The sequence below is a fragment of the Malus domestica genome, chromosome 05, assembly GCF_042453785.1.
Source record: "Malus domestica chromosome 05, GDT2T_hap1".
Lineage (NCBI taxonomy): Eukaryota > Viridiplantae > Streptophyta > Magnoliopsida > Rosales > Rosaceae > Malus > Malus domestica.
This window is the reverse complement of record NC_091665.1, coordinates 5,622,655-5,638,066: the sequence shown is the minus strand read 5'-3', so window position 1 is coordinate 5,638,066 and position 15,412 is coordinate 5,622,655. Positions and strand designations below refer to the sequence as shown.

The 15,412-nt window shown below is 42.0% G+C and overlaps 1 long non-coding RNA gene across 3 annotated transcripts; it reads right to left on the bottom strand.

The window, feature by feature from the left end:
• Positions 1 to 8,448: 8,448 nt before the first annotated feature.
• Positions 8,449 to 11,910, bottom strand: LOC103451103 (uncharacterized). 3 transcript variants are annotated; one of them, XR_011581728.1, is made up of 8 exons: positions 11,671 to 11,910; positions 11,481 to 11,547; positions 11,338 to 11,375; positions 10,254 to 10,318; positions 9,748 to 9,847; positions 9,031 to 9,179; positions 8,800 to 8,928; positions 8,449 to 8,698 (listed from the first exon to the last, which is right to left on the bottom strand). It is a non-coding gene; the product is annotated as an uncharacterized lncRNA (long non-coding RNA). The 3 variants fall into 3 exon arrangements; XR_003773050.2 differs by lacking the exon at positions 11,671 to 11,910 and having other exon boundaries at positions 11,481 to 11,640; XR_003773053.2 differs by lacking the exons at positions 9,031 to 9,179; positions 11,671 to 11,910 and having other exon boundaries at positions 11,481 to 11,621.
• Positions 11,911 to 15,412: the final 3,502 nt, after the last annotated feature.

Sequence of the window (15,412 nt, the reverse complement as noted above, 5' to 3'; positions counted from 1 at the left end):
ACCGGCAAAGTCACGGCACACCCACCCCACACCCATCCTAAGGGTATTCATACACCACGCAGCATCCGTGTTTACTTTGATAAACCCAAACTCGGGTTTCGTCCACCTAGCGCCCTGTCGCCTCACCTCCAAAGTCCCCGAGTCACGAAGAAGTCGATCACCATCAGCCGTCCTGGTAGTGGCTTCTCTGAACTCCGCTAAACTACTCCTCCAGATGTTCAAAACCTCCAAAGGTTGTTGTTGCGTTCCGTTGAACACTGTCTCGTTCCTGTTCTTCCACAACCTCCAGAGGCCGAAGGCAAATTCTTGCAATATCTCATCTACTTCCCCCCTGCCCTTGACACTTTTATGGAAGAGCTCCCAATTAGTCAGAAAATCCGCCTCAATCAACTCATGAGAGTTTAGGTGCAAGGGAGAACAGAACCAGAACAAGTGCCTAAATTCACATTGGAAGAAGAGATGATTTTCCGTCTCCTCCGCTGCGCCGCAGACCCCACAGACGTTATCAACCCTCATGCGCCTACGATGAAGATTTTGTCTAACCGCCACAGCTCTATTACAACAACGCCATATGAAGATTTTAATTTTATTTGGCACATTCAACTTCCAAATTTGATTCCAAACCTGATTGTTCTTCTGTCTTTCGCTAGGGGCACCTTGGCCTTTTCTTCCCAAAGCTCCGTTCTCTATAAGGTCCACCGCCACCCCATATCCGGATCGAACCGAGTATTCTCCGTTCACATTGTAGTGCCAAACTAATCTATCATGGCCGCCAGTCCTGCTTAAAGGAATGCTTAAAATTGTAGCCACATCATCCCGATTAAAGCCCACCAAAACCAAATCAGCCTTCCAAGAAATAGTGCCCGGGTCAATGAGGTCACTTACCATGCTGCCCAGAAGATTCTCTCGGGGTCGGACTTTAAAAGTAGAAGGTTTAGGGAACCAAGGGTCCTCCCTAATATTTATCTGAGTACAGTTACCCACCCTCCATCTCAGACCATTTCGCAACACTTTGCAGGCATCGAATATTCCTTTCCAATCCCAGGAGGTATTCCTCCCCTTCCCGGCTTTCAATAGGCTTTTCCAGGGAAATATTTGTCCCTTAGGATCGTAGCAAGCAGGGACAAAGGATTCTTTATCAAGCGCCAGCCAATCTTGGCAAGGAAAGCAAGGTTGAAACATTGGATGTCTCTGAACCCCAACCCCCCGACCGTTTTTGCTTCTTTAGTCGGTCCCAAGCTAGCCAATGAACCCCCATTCGTTGATCACTGCCCCTCCACCAGAAATTACGAATAGCTTTCTCAATGTCTTTGCACACCCCAATAGGTAGTTTGAAGCAGCTCATAGCATGGTTCGGCATAGCCATGGCCACCGCCTTAACCAGAGTTTCCTTCCCTGCTTGGGATAAAAATTGTTCGGCCCAACCAGTCATACGAGTCTCGAGACGATCCCTAACCTCCTCGAATACAGCTTTCTTTGAATGACCAAAATCGGCCTGTAAGCCAAGGTACTTCCCGAATCCCACCTTGCATTGAATGCCCATGGTTCTTCCAATTTCCAGCCTAGTGCGGTTCGGAGTCTTGGATCCAAAGAAGATAGAGCTCTTCGATAGATTAAGTTCCTGCCCAGACCCCCTGGCATAAGTCTTTAGAATATTCAACATTCCCAGTGCTTCCTCAGTCGTGGCTTTACCAAACAGGACAGAGTCATCCGCGAAGAACAGATGGGTGATCGGGGTTCCAGCCGGTGTCACTTTATACCCGTTAATAGCACCTCTTTCCAGACCATTTCTGATCAACATAGACAGACCTTCAGTACACAAAAGAAATAGATAGGGAGATAAGGGATCACCTTGCCTTAATCCTCTTTCCGGCCTGATGAACCCAGTCGGGGTTCCATTTATGATAATACTAAAGGATGTAGTAGAGACATTCCATGATCCAGCTGCAAAACAGAGGCGCAAAACCCAACTTGGCCATCATAGCGAGCAAGAATTTCCACTCCACACGGTCGTAAGCCTTGGCCATGTCCAGCTTAATAGCCATACCGCCCTGGTCATCCTTCTTTTGGTGGAGAAGCGAGTGAATGATCTCGTGCATAACCAAGATGTTGTCCTGAATTTGTTTTCCAGCAACAAAAGCAGATTGGTTCTCACAAATCACATTAGGCATCACCAGCTTCAATCTATTTGTGAAGACCTTGGCAAGAATCTTGTAGATAACATTGCATAGTGCAATTGGCCGGTATTGCGACATGTTCTTCGGACACTTAACCTTCGGAATAAGCACTAGGTTGGTATGGTTGAGTTCCCGTAGGAGCTTACCAGAATGCCAGAATGCTTTGATAATCCTAATGACATCATTCCCCACAGTGTCCCAATGGTCCTGGTAGAAACACCCAGTGAACCCATCCGGCCCGGGAGCTCTAGTCGGCGGGATTTGAAAAGCTGCCACAATAATTTCTTCCTCCGTAACCGGAGCAGTTAGGGCCAAATTATCCTCAGGAGTCACACTTAAATCCAGGCCAATTTCAGGGATACCGAATTGGCCAGGCCTATCGGAGCGGAATATGTCCAAGAAGTAGGATATCACAATCGAGCTGAGCACTGGCTCGTTCTCCTGCCACACGCCATTTGCGTCCATTAGCCCCCGAATTTGGTTGGAGCTCCTTCGTTTCATAGTTTGAGCATGAAAGAATTTAGTGTTCTTGTCACCCTCTTTGAGCCATTGGTTCCTAGACTTCGTTCGTTAATAGGACTCCTCATTCTTGTGGGCAGTCCTAAGCTCTCTTTCCATAAGCTTAACCTCATTTGTGCCAAAATCACCGGATATGTAAGCGGCTCTGATTTCCTCTTTCAGGCGGTCAATGGATTTCTTAGAATTTCTCCCTCTCCCTCTATACCACTCCTTGAGAGTTCGCCGTAGCATTTGCAGCTTTTTACAAAAGCGGAAAACATGTGAACCCTCGGGACTGACCCCTCATTCCCTTGCTACCAAGTCCCGGCATTCCTTCATTTTACTCCACCGGCCATCGAAAGAGAATTTTCTTCCTGTCCTCGCCTTAATTTTCTCAGTAGACATGAGAAGTAACGCATGGTCGGAGCCTTCCAAAACAACGTGCCTGATAGTGGTATCAGGGTAAAGTTCATGCCACCCCGAGGTAGCCAGACCACGGTCCAGCCGCAGTTGGATTGGCCTGGCCTCCTGGTTGTTCCACCATGTAAACGGGTATCCTTCATATCCAAGGTCCACAAGCTCATTCTGAGCCACAAAGTCCCTGAAGTCCCGCATGCTAACCGCCTTTCTCAGGTTTCCACTTTCTTTTTCCTCGTTACTCAGGATATCGTTGAAATCCCCCATGAGAAGGCAATTATCCCTGTCTTTCTCGATCCTCTTACTCAGCTGCGTCCACTGACCTCTCTATTTCCTCTCATTAGTACTGGCATAGATGCCAAAAAGTCGCCATTGACATTTGTTACTCTCATCCCACAATTTAATTTCAATTACAAATTCATCAGATTTGACCGCAACCACCATAGCAGCATCACTCCAAAAGACGCAAAGACCTCCTCTGATGCCGTTAGGCTCTACAGCATGCAGATAATCTAAGCCCAAACTCTTTCTTAAATATCCATAGCGACTACTATTATTCTTAGTTTCCAGAATGATCACTATGTCAGGGGTGTGGAGTCGATTCTGCTCCAAAAGGTTGTCAACTGTCAGGTCACCCCCGATACCCTGACAGTTCCACGTGATTAGCTTCATGGGAACTTGGGAGACCCTTTACGGCTGGTCTCCTCCGCCTCAATAACATCACACATCCTTGGCTTAGTGTGGACCGGCTCCACGCATAGATCCGATCCCGAATACTCTACCTCTTGATGCCCTCGTTTTTTCCTTTTGTGCTCATTCATGACAGCCTCAATAATGGGTGCTAGATCAAATGGGTCATCCCCCATAACCTGGTCCTCCTTACTACTAGCATCTCCACCCCCCTGGTCAGTTGCAATCAGTTCCCTGTCAGACTGCCCACATTCATCCCCCTCGGCAACAATTGGCAGTGCATTTAGGTCGAAGCCTTGTTCAGTCTCCGATAGCCCACAGACCGAATGCACATTTTCCTCTTGCTCCAGCATATCATATAGGACGACATTGGCTGTCCCAGTCGCCACCACTCCCCCCGGACCAATGAGCCCTGCGTCGAAAGCCAGTTCTCTGGCTATTCTAGCCTCCTCCTTTTCTCTGTGTTGGCCGCGGTTTTTATCTGTCAGCTTCTTGTCCTCCTTCTCGCTTCTGCTCGAGGACCATCGAGGTTTGCTTGGTGAGGTAGCGGTATCAATAACTTCATCATCCGCTTTCGCAGTGCACTCGCTCCCACTCAGGGAAGCTGGCTCCAAGTCTAGTATAACTTCCCATACCAGACGCCATTGATGATCGACCAGATCGTCTCCCCCCATCCGGTTCCTCACTGAGTTCCTCCTTCCACCCTGAGTTCCGTCGACCTCCACTGGATCCCTGGGAAGCCCTACTACGAGTACCGGCCCCCAACAGGTTCCCACGCAGGTCCATCACTGCATCCAGGCCACGATAAGCCAGAGCCTCATCTTTTTCTTTGGAGATCACATCATCTCCCAGTTCAGTTCTTGGATTTCCTTGCAGACTCTCGTAGGATGGCCTAGCATTCCACAGCTTAGACAGTAATTCGGAAGTGCTTTGTATTTGAACTCTACCCAGATTTTACCATCGTTCGGAAAGCTCACGAATGTCTCTCGCATCAGAGGTTCCCGGACATTGAATCTGACTTTCACACGGATGAATCTTCCAATACAGTCTCGTCTTCCCGTTTTGTCCACCGTCTGAACCGTCCCAATCAGCCCCCCTATGGATTCAGCGACCGCCTGAGTCATACTTAACATCGGCACATTATGCAGCTGCACCCAAAAGACACCCAAGGTAAGAAGGTTCCATCAATTCAGCCCCTTTTCCGTTCGGTCAGCCACCATCACTAGATCGTTTTTATAGGTACAAGGTTGGTCCGCTTCAATCACCCTCTGAAGATCTCGTAATCCAGCGAATCGAGCAAGGAATCTTCGGTCTCCAATGTCACGGATGGAAACACCCTCCCGCCCTCGCCATAGTGACGTGAAGCAGTCGATGAACACATCTCCTTTCACCTCCTTTGAAGTTAGAATTTCTGCCACCATAGAATACTGGAACCCCAAGAGAGCACCTTCAACATCTTTTCTTTCAATGTTTAAGCATCCCCGCTCTTTCTCCAACAATCTCATATTTGACCCGAATCGAGACCCCAGCTCATCCATAGCCCTCCCTTCCCTGCCCTCAGTCATCCCTTGGCCAGAGCCCCCTTCACAGAGTACCCCCTACCCCCCCCCCCCCCCCCCAAGGATGCACCAACCGGTCGCCCTTATTCGACCCCCAACCTGGCCAGAGCCCCCTTTCTCCGATAATATATTCATTCATGTATTGAATTCTCCTATGAACTATTTTCTTTTAACAAATAAAATTGCTACCTTCGCAGATGCGCAACATATTCACGCTGGCTCATATCTTTCATCTACTCAAGTTGTATAGTGTAATTATCAAACTGCTAAAAGACCAAGATAATGAAACTTCTGTTATTAAAAAGCTCAAACTCATAAAACTCCAATTGTTAGAACCCTACCATAAAGTTTATGAGTTGAAGAATCCCAATACTTAAAGTGCAGCAAGATCATAAGCTCTTGAAGCAATTTCCTCCATGTCATAGCCACCGGCCGTTCATATTAACAAAAATTCAATGCCAAATAAAAAATGAATTAGTGATAATTTAAACTAAAACCCCAAATTATTGTTGTAGAGAAAAGACGTAGTGCATTACTTGATTTGAATGGAATACAACAACAGCATAACACAGGACTTGTAAAGAAATTAACAGCAAAACTCAGATTTCAGCAGCAGGTAGAGAAAAAAATATTTAGTAAAAAAAGAAACAATGAAGCTACAACTGAAATTATAAAAAATAAAAAAAATGCTCGAACCAATCTAGAAGCCAAAATTATCCATAGCATTACTAAATTAACAATAAAAAAACAAAACTCATATAAATTTACAGGAAAATCGAAAAATGTAAATCAACATTAATGTAAACTTAGCCACAAACCTAGATAAACCCATACTGAATCACACTAAATAGAAAACACATAATCCTGAAATCAAACCTCAGATGAATACAATTGGAAGAAAAAAAAATAGTAAACTCTGGTACTTAATTCTTCTCAACAGCTTAATACATGTGTTACAATATTTTATTTTCTTTTTGTGTTGCGTAGGCTGCCTTCTTGACTACCAACACAACCGGAAGAAAGCTTTTGTTATTCTGCTGAACAACTTCTACCACCATCTATCAATCTAAATAAAACAATGTTCTCCAATATTTTCTTCATGTAAATAGCTTAGCATTTCACAATCTTTTGTTTCCAAATGCTGCTATCGATAAAAAAACCAGAGGGTAAGTTCTACCCCAATTCATTTAAGCATATAACAGAATGGTGATAACACACTTCAATCAAATTGGTTACTCATTCCACCCAATTTTTATCAAACATATAGAACCAAAGACCAATTGTTTAAACGTATTTAATAAAGGATTTATTTAAAAAAATTCCTTCAAATACATATTGCTAACTGGCAAGATATGCATCAATTTAGTTAACCCACACAGATTGGTAAGTGCACATGTTGTTCAGATAAAAACTAATACAAATTAGTGAGACTCATTTATTTAAAAACTGCAAAATGATTATTCAAATGTATATTCATACAAAGTCTAATACTGAAACAAAATTTACAACTCAATTAAAAACATTTGTCCAAGCACTTGCTCAGTGCATTTCCCACTTTCCTCCAGATTCATCACTTTTTTCCCTTTTTCTGTAAAACCACAAATCTGTATAAGAAAGAAATGGAAACGAAAAGAACAACGTTGAAAACGCACCCAAAACAAAGAAACGACGATGACGGATGCGTGTCCAAGATGGGCAAAAGCGCCATTTAACTGTACCAAGCAGGCGAAAGAAAGGAAAAATGAGAAGCCAGCAAAGGCATTTGCACCATTACACTGCTCATTAACAGTGTCCTTCCATCGGGTTTTAGTATATAGATAATTTTTTAGCTGTAGGGAAAGCCCCTTACTCAAGCTTCATGGTATTTACAAGAAAATATGTTTGCGCATAGTTGCAGGAATTGAATATATTAGTCGCGACATGCATGAATAATTTCCGCACAAACCAACTTAAAGACGGCATAGTACTTAAGAACCAATGAAATAAAACTTAGCTTGCTATATACGGATATGCATGCTATAAGAAAGCATTCATTTGTAGATTGTATTGTGCCATCAGTATTATACTCATAGTTTCAAGTGCAAAGCCTACCATATGGGGAAAAACACAGAAAAGTAGAAAACATAATATTTGAGCATCTGATTGGAATAGCAAGTTTTTGAAAAAACTGCTACACCATCTCACAAATTCAATCGTTAAACATTTACACTGTGACCTAAGATAAATATAAAGTATATAGTTCGTTCACAAATCAAAACAAAGTGCTATCAAAGGAAAATGTTTAAGATAATGAAAATAAAAAACCGGACTTGGCAACCATATTTTCTATCGGTAACCAAACGAATAATTTAGAATGATACAAACCCAATTCTAGCTCATCTGGTTGCTCTCATCCTCAGCTCTGTATTTCAGAGGCTGAGTAGCCATGTTTTCAGAAGTTGCCAAATAATCACCATCTGAAGATTGAGAATAACCCACATTGTTCACATTGCATAAAATTTTATAGAAACGGGGACAAATTAACATATTTAAAGTAAGCATTCAGATGTAAAAATATTCAAAGGCTAAGTAGCTGATTGGATTCGTTTCATTTTTAGAATCCAATGAAAATACAAAACGAAAAGGAACTAAAGAAAAGTTACATTTTATATATTTCAAATTAGTGATTAATCAACCAGTCAGTCAATCTCAGTGATCTATCAATACCATGGACATCATACAGAAATTCAAGTAAACCCTGTAAACTATCAACTCCTCAACTCCATCACTCTTCCACCATTGTTTCTAATTTACCTCTCCTTGGAGCTTTTTGATTACTAGTTTATATACAGCAAATTGAACTATCCATTTCAAATCAAATATACATGGGCAGAAAAGCAAAATCTAAACTCTCGCCACATAAATTAATCAATAATCAAAGAAAGAAAAATTCTTGGAGACCAGAACAAATTCAATTGGATTTTCATGTGAGTGATTGTAATTGCCAAACAAAACACATATATAATGTTTGTTTGTATCTTTCTTCCAGGAATTGCTATATCTTGAAAAATTCCAGGAGGATTACATTCAGTTACAAAAAATAGAAATTCCTGGAAGAAAGATAAAACTTTATAATAACTGAATTTCTTCTAATAACGCCATCTAATATACTGTGTTCCAGCTTATGCATACAAAAAAAATGAGGAGATGTTGTATGGGGATGCAAAAAATATTGTTGAGTTTTGGGCAAAACAAGATATGTACAGGTTTTTAAACATGTTAAACATGATTTAATATAGATAAACAAAACACGGTAAACATTCTTGATCAGAGTAGTGAAAGGTGTCTTCAGCTCTTGTTGTCATTTGATAAAGCAACCTGAACAAAGAGGAATAGAACAAAACATATTTAGATAGGATTTAGTATCACATTTAAATGGTAATGGCGGAAAAGATAAAACAACTTGAAAGCATACTAACCTAATCAGTGTTTCCAGTGCTGTTGTGTGGCTTTGCCTGAGTATGAGGTGATTTTTTTTTTTTTTAAATAACTTGATCGGAACCTCATCACATGCTCTTGGATCAACTTCTTAAATTTCTTCAGATTCACTGATTTGAATGAATCATGCAACATTAATATAGTTGAGATAAACAACAAAGAAAATTTGAAAAAGAAAACGGAAGAAAGAAGAACAAAAGTAGAGATACTACCTTGTGGCGATGACTACACGTGGGTTGGTATAAATTTTTATTGTTCGTTGTGCCACAAGTCATGTGGCCCGGTTTTAATCACATTTTTTTTAATATTTTTTTGTCTTCCCATTAGATATACATAGGTTTAAAAAGTTGAGAACCGTTTCCTGAAAATACAAAACAGAACCAAATCATGCACCCATAATCACAATGACGACATAGAAACGAAAAAAAGACGATGCTCCATTTGCTAAAACGCCAAAGAAAGAAGCAGAAAAATAAAAGGAAAATTTGAGGAAAGAAATAGAAAAAAATGAAAGAAAAAGGGGGAAGCCCTCTCAGCAGAAAATTCCCCGATGATCAACACTTGAAAGAAAAAAAGCAGAGCAAAACCAAAAAATGAAATAACCAAAGGCAAGGGGAAGACAGCAGGGCTTCTCACAATTTTTAATATTTGTTTTCCATGCATTCAAAATTTTTTATTGTGTTATGTGCCACAAAGCTGGATTAACTCGTTTTTTTTAAATATTTGTTAGTTTTTTTTTATTATTTTATCTTTCTTTGTGCCCACACTTTGCAGGAGACTCTGCATTCAAATGTTTTTATAATATTTTATTGTGTTTTGTGCGACAAATCCGCGCCACCTACTGCAGGAGACTCGGCGTGGAAGACAAAAAGCGGAGCAAAATCAAAAAATAAAATAATCAAAAGGCAAAGGAATGGGGATAGGTGAACCTGTTCATAATGGTAGAGAAGGGTTGAGTAGTGCTTCCTCAGCACAAACAAAGCGCTTGTTGATGTTGGGGAGAACATGAAAACACTGTTCTCGTCTGAACTGGACAAACAAAATCAGGAAATACAAATTTTATTTGAGATATGAAAAAAAAAGTTACAAAAAGGCAGAAGAAATAAGGCACAACCAAGTTTACACAACAAAGGCCGAAGATAAAAAAACAAAACTAAAACATGATATAAAATTTCTTTTTAACAGCCTCTACATTACATAGCTAAAAGGTAGCGTTTAATGATAATTAAACACACAGTTCCTCCATGTTTTTATATAAGCTCTTTTCATATTTGCAAATATAACTTTCAAAACCGAAACTCTCCAATTTCACACAAAAAATGTAAATTTGCATGGCAATTACTACAATTTGAAGCAAAATTCAAGTTACCCAATACAAACAAATGAAACCTGAAATAAAAAATCTACACTTTGTAGAGAAAGATAACAACTTTACCTCCCTTCATGCACAGTAATTGAAATTCCAGCTCATGGGTTTGTTGGGTGGTGGCGGTGATTTTGCTGTGAGAGAGAATTGGGGAAAATGGACCAAAATGTCAGTAAAATGAAGAACAAAAACCACTAATCATACAATCCAAATTCAGTTTTCGATTAGCATTTTTCCAAAAGAAGGCAATCAATTGCTAACACATGTACAAAATCAGAGTCCGAAAACTAAAAATCAAGCGAGTCAAGGAGCGGAAGCGGATGACAGTGGACGACACAGAAGTTTTTAGAGAAGATTAAATTATATAATCTGGAAAAACAAATAAAGCAGCCAATCAGAAGTTAAATAAATAGAAAGAAAAAAGGGAAAAAAAGACAACCTGAATTCAAAGTGTTCCACATGCTGTATTCAAAATTGATTAAGCACCGATTACATATCTAAAATCGACATCAACTCACCTTAACACTTCATTTTCTATATTCTATTGGGTTCGACCCAACCCTAAAACTAATAAAAAGAAAGGGGAAACTTTCTTTTCATTTTTACCATACCAATCTGTGTATTTTTCTCTGTCAGTATGCCTTGACTTCTGGGTCCCTGTATAGACCTACTTTATTACCCTCTCTCTCTCCAGCTTTCCTTTTAAATAGGTTATCATATACCCATGCTCACTTTCACCCAACAGCAAAAGAAACAGAGGAGAAAGGAAGACACCACATTTAATTAATTCATGATTTTGTCTAATTTGCTTTGATTGAACTGGAAAGCATCAAAAGAAGGTCATACATTATCAGCAGATGCTCATGTAGTGCAGCTCAGTTCTTCAAATCATTAAAAACATCCTACTTTATTTCAATTGGTTTGGTTGTCCAACTTAGTTGGATACCAAACATACATGTCTCTTACACTCAGTTCTAAGACCACAACTCAATCACGATATATAGGAAAAATATCAAACCCAAACAGAAACTCACATTTCAATATAATCAAAATGCAAACGAAATACCAAACTGAACTCCGATTATAAAAAACTAAACTAAATTATAAATTGAAAACTTTGAATTGAATAACCCCAGAAGTTTAAATTGCTTACCTTGAGCACAGAAACAAACGCCATCAAATCTGAAAAACCTACGAATCGAAAATCATAAAAACACCAAAACTAAAACATGGGATCACATTTTCTAAGCTACCAAACAGAAAAAATCTAAAAAATATGGCCAAAATAAAACTCACCTTGATGCCCTGTGGATCAGCAACCATGGTTGGAGAAAAAGAGAGAAGGAAGCTGCTCTAAAGGTGACTGAGTATCAGGTTCCGAGTGGGAGGTGAAATCGAAATTTCAATCCATTTGTAAATCCAAAATCACAAAACCCCATATTTGAACAAAACAAAACCCCCAAGATGAAAGACTTGAAAAACTTACCAGGAAACCCTAGCTTTTCTGGGCAAGAAATTCCTTCAAATCAATCTAAAAAACTGAAGAAGCTCACCTGAGTTTAATAAAAATCGAAATTTAAGCAACTTTCTCACCTGGAAACGTTGGATTAGATGAGCTCAGAAATTCCAATCGAAACCAAATTGGTACAAATTTCTGAAACCAAAAACCGAACCACATCAAATATTAAAAATTCTGCTTATTTCATAGCCATCCCCCATCGGATTCACAATACAAATAAACATGGCAAATAAAAATTCTGCTTATTTCACCAAACGATCAAGAATTCCAAGAATCTTGATAAGCCCACTCACGTGAGCCCATTACTCCTCCTCTTCGAGAACGGCCCATACCAGCTTTTCCATCGGGTCCAAGTAGCTAGGGTTTTCTCACTTTGGAAGAGATATAAATATGTAATGTTGTGGACAGAAGGGGCTATGAAATGAATGACAAAAACTGCCTCTTTTCCCTCAAACTCCTCTTTCTTTATTCTCTCTTTCATTCCTGCACTATTTTCTGTTAAGATTTCCCTTTTTAGGCAACCTGAACCGATTCGGGTGTACCAATTGGTATCAGAGCCCGTCGACAGATGGGCAAAAACACACAATCCGCTAGCTCTGACCCCGACGTCGTCGCCGCTGCAGTGGATGTTCGTCACGAGCACCTCCGTAACCAAGTCGAGGATGTATGTGACACAATCGCCATTCTGGAAAATCAGCAAGCTTCATTCCAGAAATCTTTGGACCAACTCAGCGATTCCAACACAGCTTTCCAAACCACCATGACCTCCCAGTTCGCATCCTTTCAAACCATACTGTTAGAGGAGCTGCGCCACCTTAAATCAGCCCTCCCACCAACCCCGACCACTACCGTTCCACCCACTTCCACCCCCGCAACCTCCGTCCACCCAAACCCCACCCTCAACCCGAGAGCCTCCACCTCCAATTTGCAACCCTCCTTCCGCTCCCTATTTCCCGCACCGAGTTCTTCTCCCTTGGGCCTGGGTCTCTCTAACCCACCCAACCTCAACCTACTCCCAACCTCCACCCCTTCAACCCGGCCCACACCATCCCCTATTACTATCACACCCAGGCCGGCCCACTCGCAACCCAACCCAGCCTCTTCCTCTCATTACTCACCGCACCCCTACACCCACACCCACCCAACACCATATACTTCTCACTCCTTCCATATTTCCCCGTCCCCCACCCCTCCTTCTACTCACCACACCCAACCACCACCATACACTTCCCAACACCCTCCCAACAACTTCAAACCCATCAAAATGGAACTCCCGCGTTTCACTGGGGAAGACCCTTACGGGTGGTTAGCCATGGCGGAACGATATCTCGACTATTACGAGGTCCCCCCTCAACAATGGGTCCTTGTTACAGCTTGTAATTTTGGTGCAGATGCCTCTATTTGGATGAGGGGTTTTGAACAAAGGCACGACAGAGATAATTGGGGTTTATTTGTTGACTTGTTGCTTCAACGTTTTGGTGGTGGTGACCGCGCAAACATTGAATCCCAGCTTACTCATATTCAACAAAAGACTACTGTTGATGACTATCTGGCAGAGTTCACACGGCTTTCTTGCCGGGTCACTGATTGGACTGAAAACCAATTGAAACATATGTTTCTGGGCGGGTTAAAGGAGGACATACGTCATGACATCCTTGCTCTCGAACCTGACTCTCTCCATCAAGCCCAGAAATTAGCCAAAATTTTTGAAACTAAGCTGCACTCCAAACGTTCTACCCGCCCCAATTTTCCCCGCTCTTTCCTCACAAATAACATCTCTGCTCCGTCCTCCTTCTCCAGTCCGACACCACCCATCACTACAAAACAACCCCTCTTGCCCCATAGCGCATTCAAGCGCCTTACACCAACTGAAGTACAGGACAAACGGCGCAAAAACGAATGTTTTAGCTGCCATGAACAATACTCTCCCACCCACAAATGCAAAACCCCACTGCTCATATTGCTTGACCCTACTCTGCCTGAGGACGATTCCACCACATTCCACGATTGCCAAGATGACAACACTACAGTCGAGGAGCCCTCTTGTCACATGCTTGAACTGTTCTCTATTCCGAGTCTCAATATCGGTCGACCTATGAGACTGCACGGTTCCATCTCCTCTAAACCCATCATCGTCCTAATCGATTCAGGAGCTGCATGCAACTTCATGAACCCCCACATTGCTGATCAACTAGGTTTACCGGTACATCCAATTGCCCCCATGAAATTCACAACCGCAGCAAATGATCGTTATTCATCCAAACGTGTCACGGGTGTATCGCTCCAAATACAGGACTACACTTTCACTAGGTCTTTTATCTTACTGGATGTACCCGGTTGTGACCTCATTTTAGGTGTTGAATGGTTAGAATCTCTCGGGTTCATTGGCTGGCACTTCAAACAGAAAACCATGGTTTTTTCGGTGGGCGGGCGAACCTACACATTACAAGGCTTAACACCCTCATCCTCATTGTTCCCTACCTGCCTCCAAATGGAAAAATTATTGGACAACCCGTACACCCTCTTAGCCTCCATCACTTCTCCAAACAGCAACCCTACCCCACCCAGGGACACACATCCAGCCATTCTCTCCCTCCTCCACAAATACAAGCACCTTTTCACCAACCCGTCAGGACTTCCACCCGAAAGACCCATCGACCACAAAATACCCCTACTCCCTGGTACCAAGCCCGTCAATGTTAGACCATATCGTTATCCTCATTGTCAAAAGGCTGAGATCGAAAAGCAGGTGCAGGATTTTTTAAATTCAGGGGTTATCCGCCCAACTTCCAGTCCATTCTCTTCTCCAGTCCTCCTGGTCAAGAAGAAAGACAATACATGGCGCCTCTGTATTGATTACCGTGCTTTAAATGCAGCAACTATCAAAGATCGTTTTCCAATACCGGTTGTCGATAAACTGCTTGATGAATAACATGGCGCCACCATTTTTTCAAAACTGGACCTCCGATCAGGTTACCATCAAATCCGAATGCACGCCGATGACATCGCCAAGACAGCCTTCCGCACCCATGAAGGCCACTACGAATTCACGGTAATGCCCTTCGGCTTATCAAATGCCCCTGCCACATTTCAATCCTTAATGAATTCGATTTTCCGTCCGTACTTACGGAAATTTGTCTTAGTTTTTTTTTATGACATACTTGTCTATAGTCCTTCCGTCGCATCTCACCTCTCCCATTTGGAGACAATTTTCGAGATTCTTTCTGAACACAGCTTGAAGGTTAAACTAAGCAAGTGCTCATTCGGCAAGGACCGAGTGGATTACTTGGGTCATGTAATTTCTGGAGAAGGTGTTGCTGTGGATCAATCCAAGATACAGGCCATCACCTCCTGGCCACAGCCAACATCCCTAAAAAGTCTTCGCGGTTTCCTCGGATTAACGGGCTATTACAGAAAATTCGTTAAACACTACGGACTCATTGCCAAGCCCTTAACCAACATGCTCAAACAAGGAGGCTTCTTGTGGTCACCAGAGTCCACTACGGCATTCCAAGCTTTGAAGAATATGTTGGCCACAGCACCAGTCCTTGCCTTACCAGATTTTTCCAAGCAGTTCGTGGTCGAAACGGATGCATCGGGCACGGGTATTGGAGCTGTTTTAAGCCAAGATGGACATCCAATTGCATACCTTAGCAAAGCTCTCTCGGGGCGTAACCTTGGACTGTCGACCTATGACAAAGAAATGCTC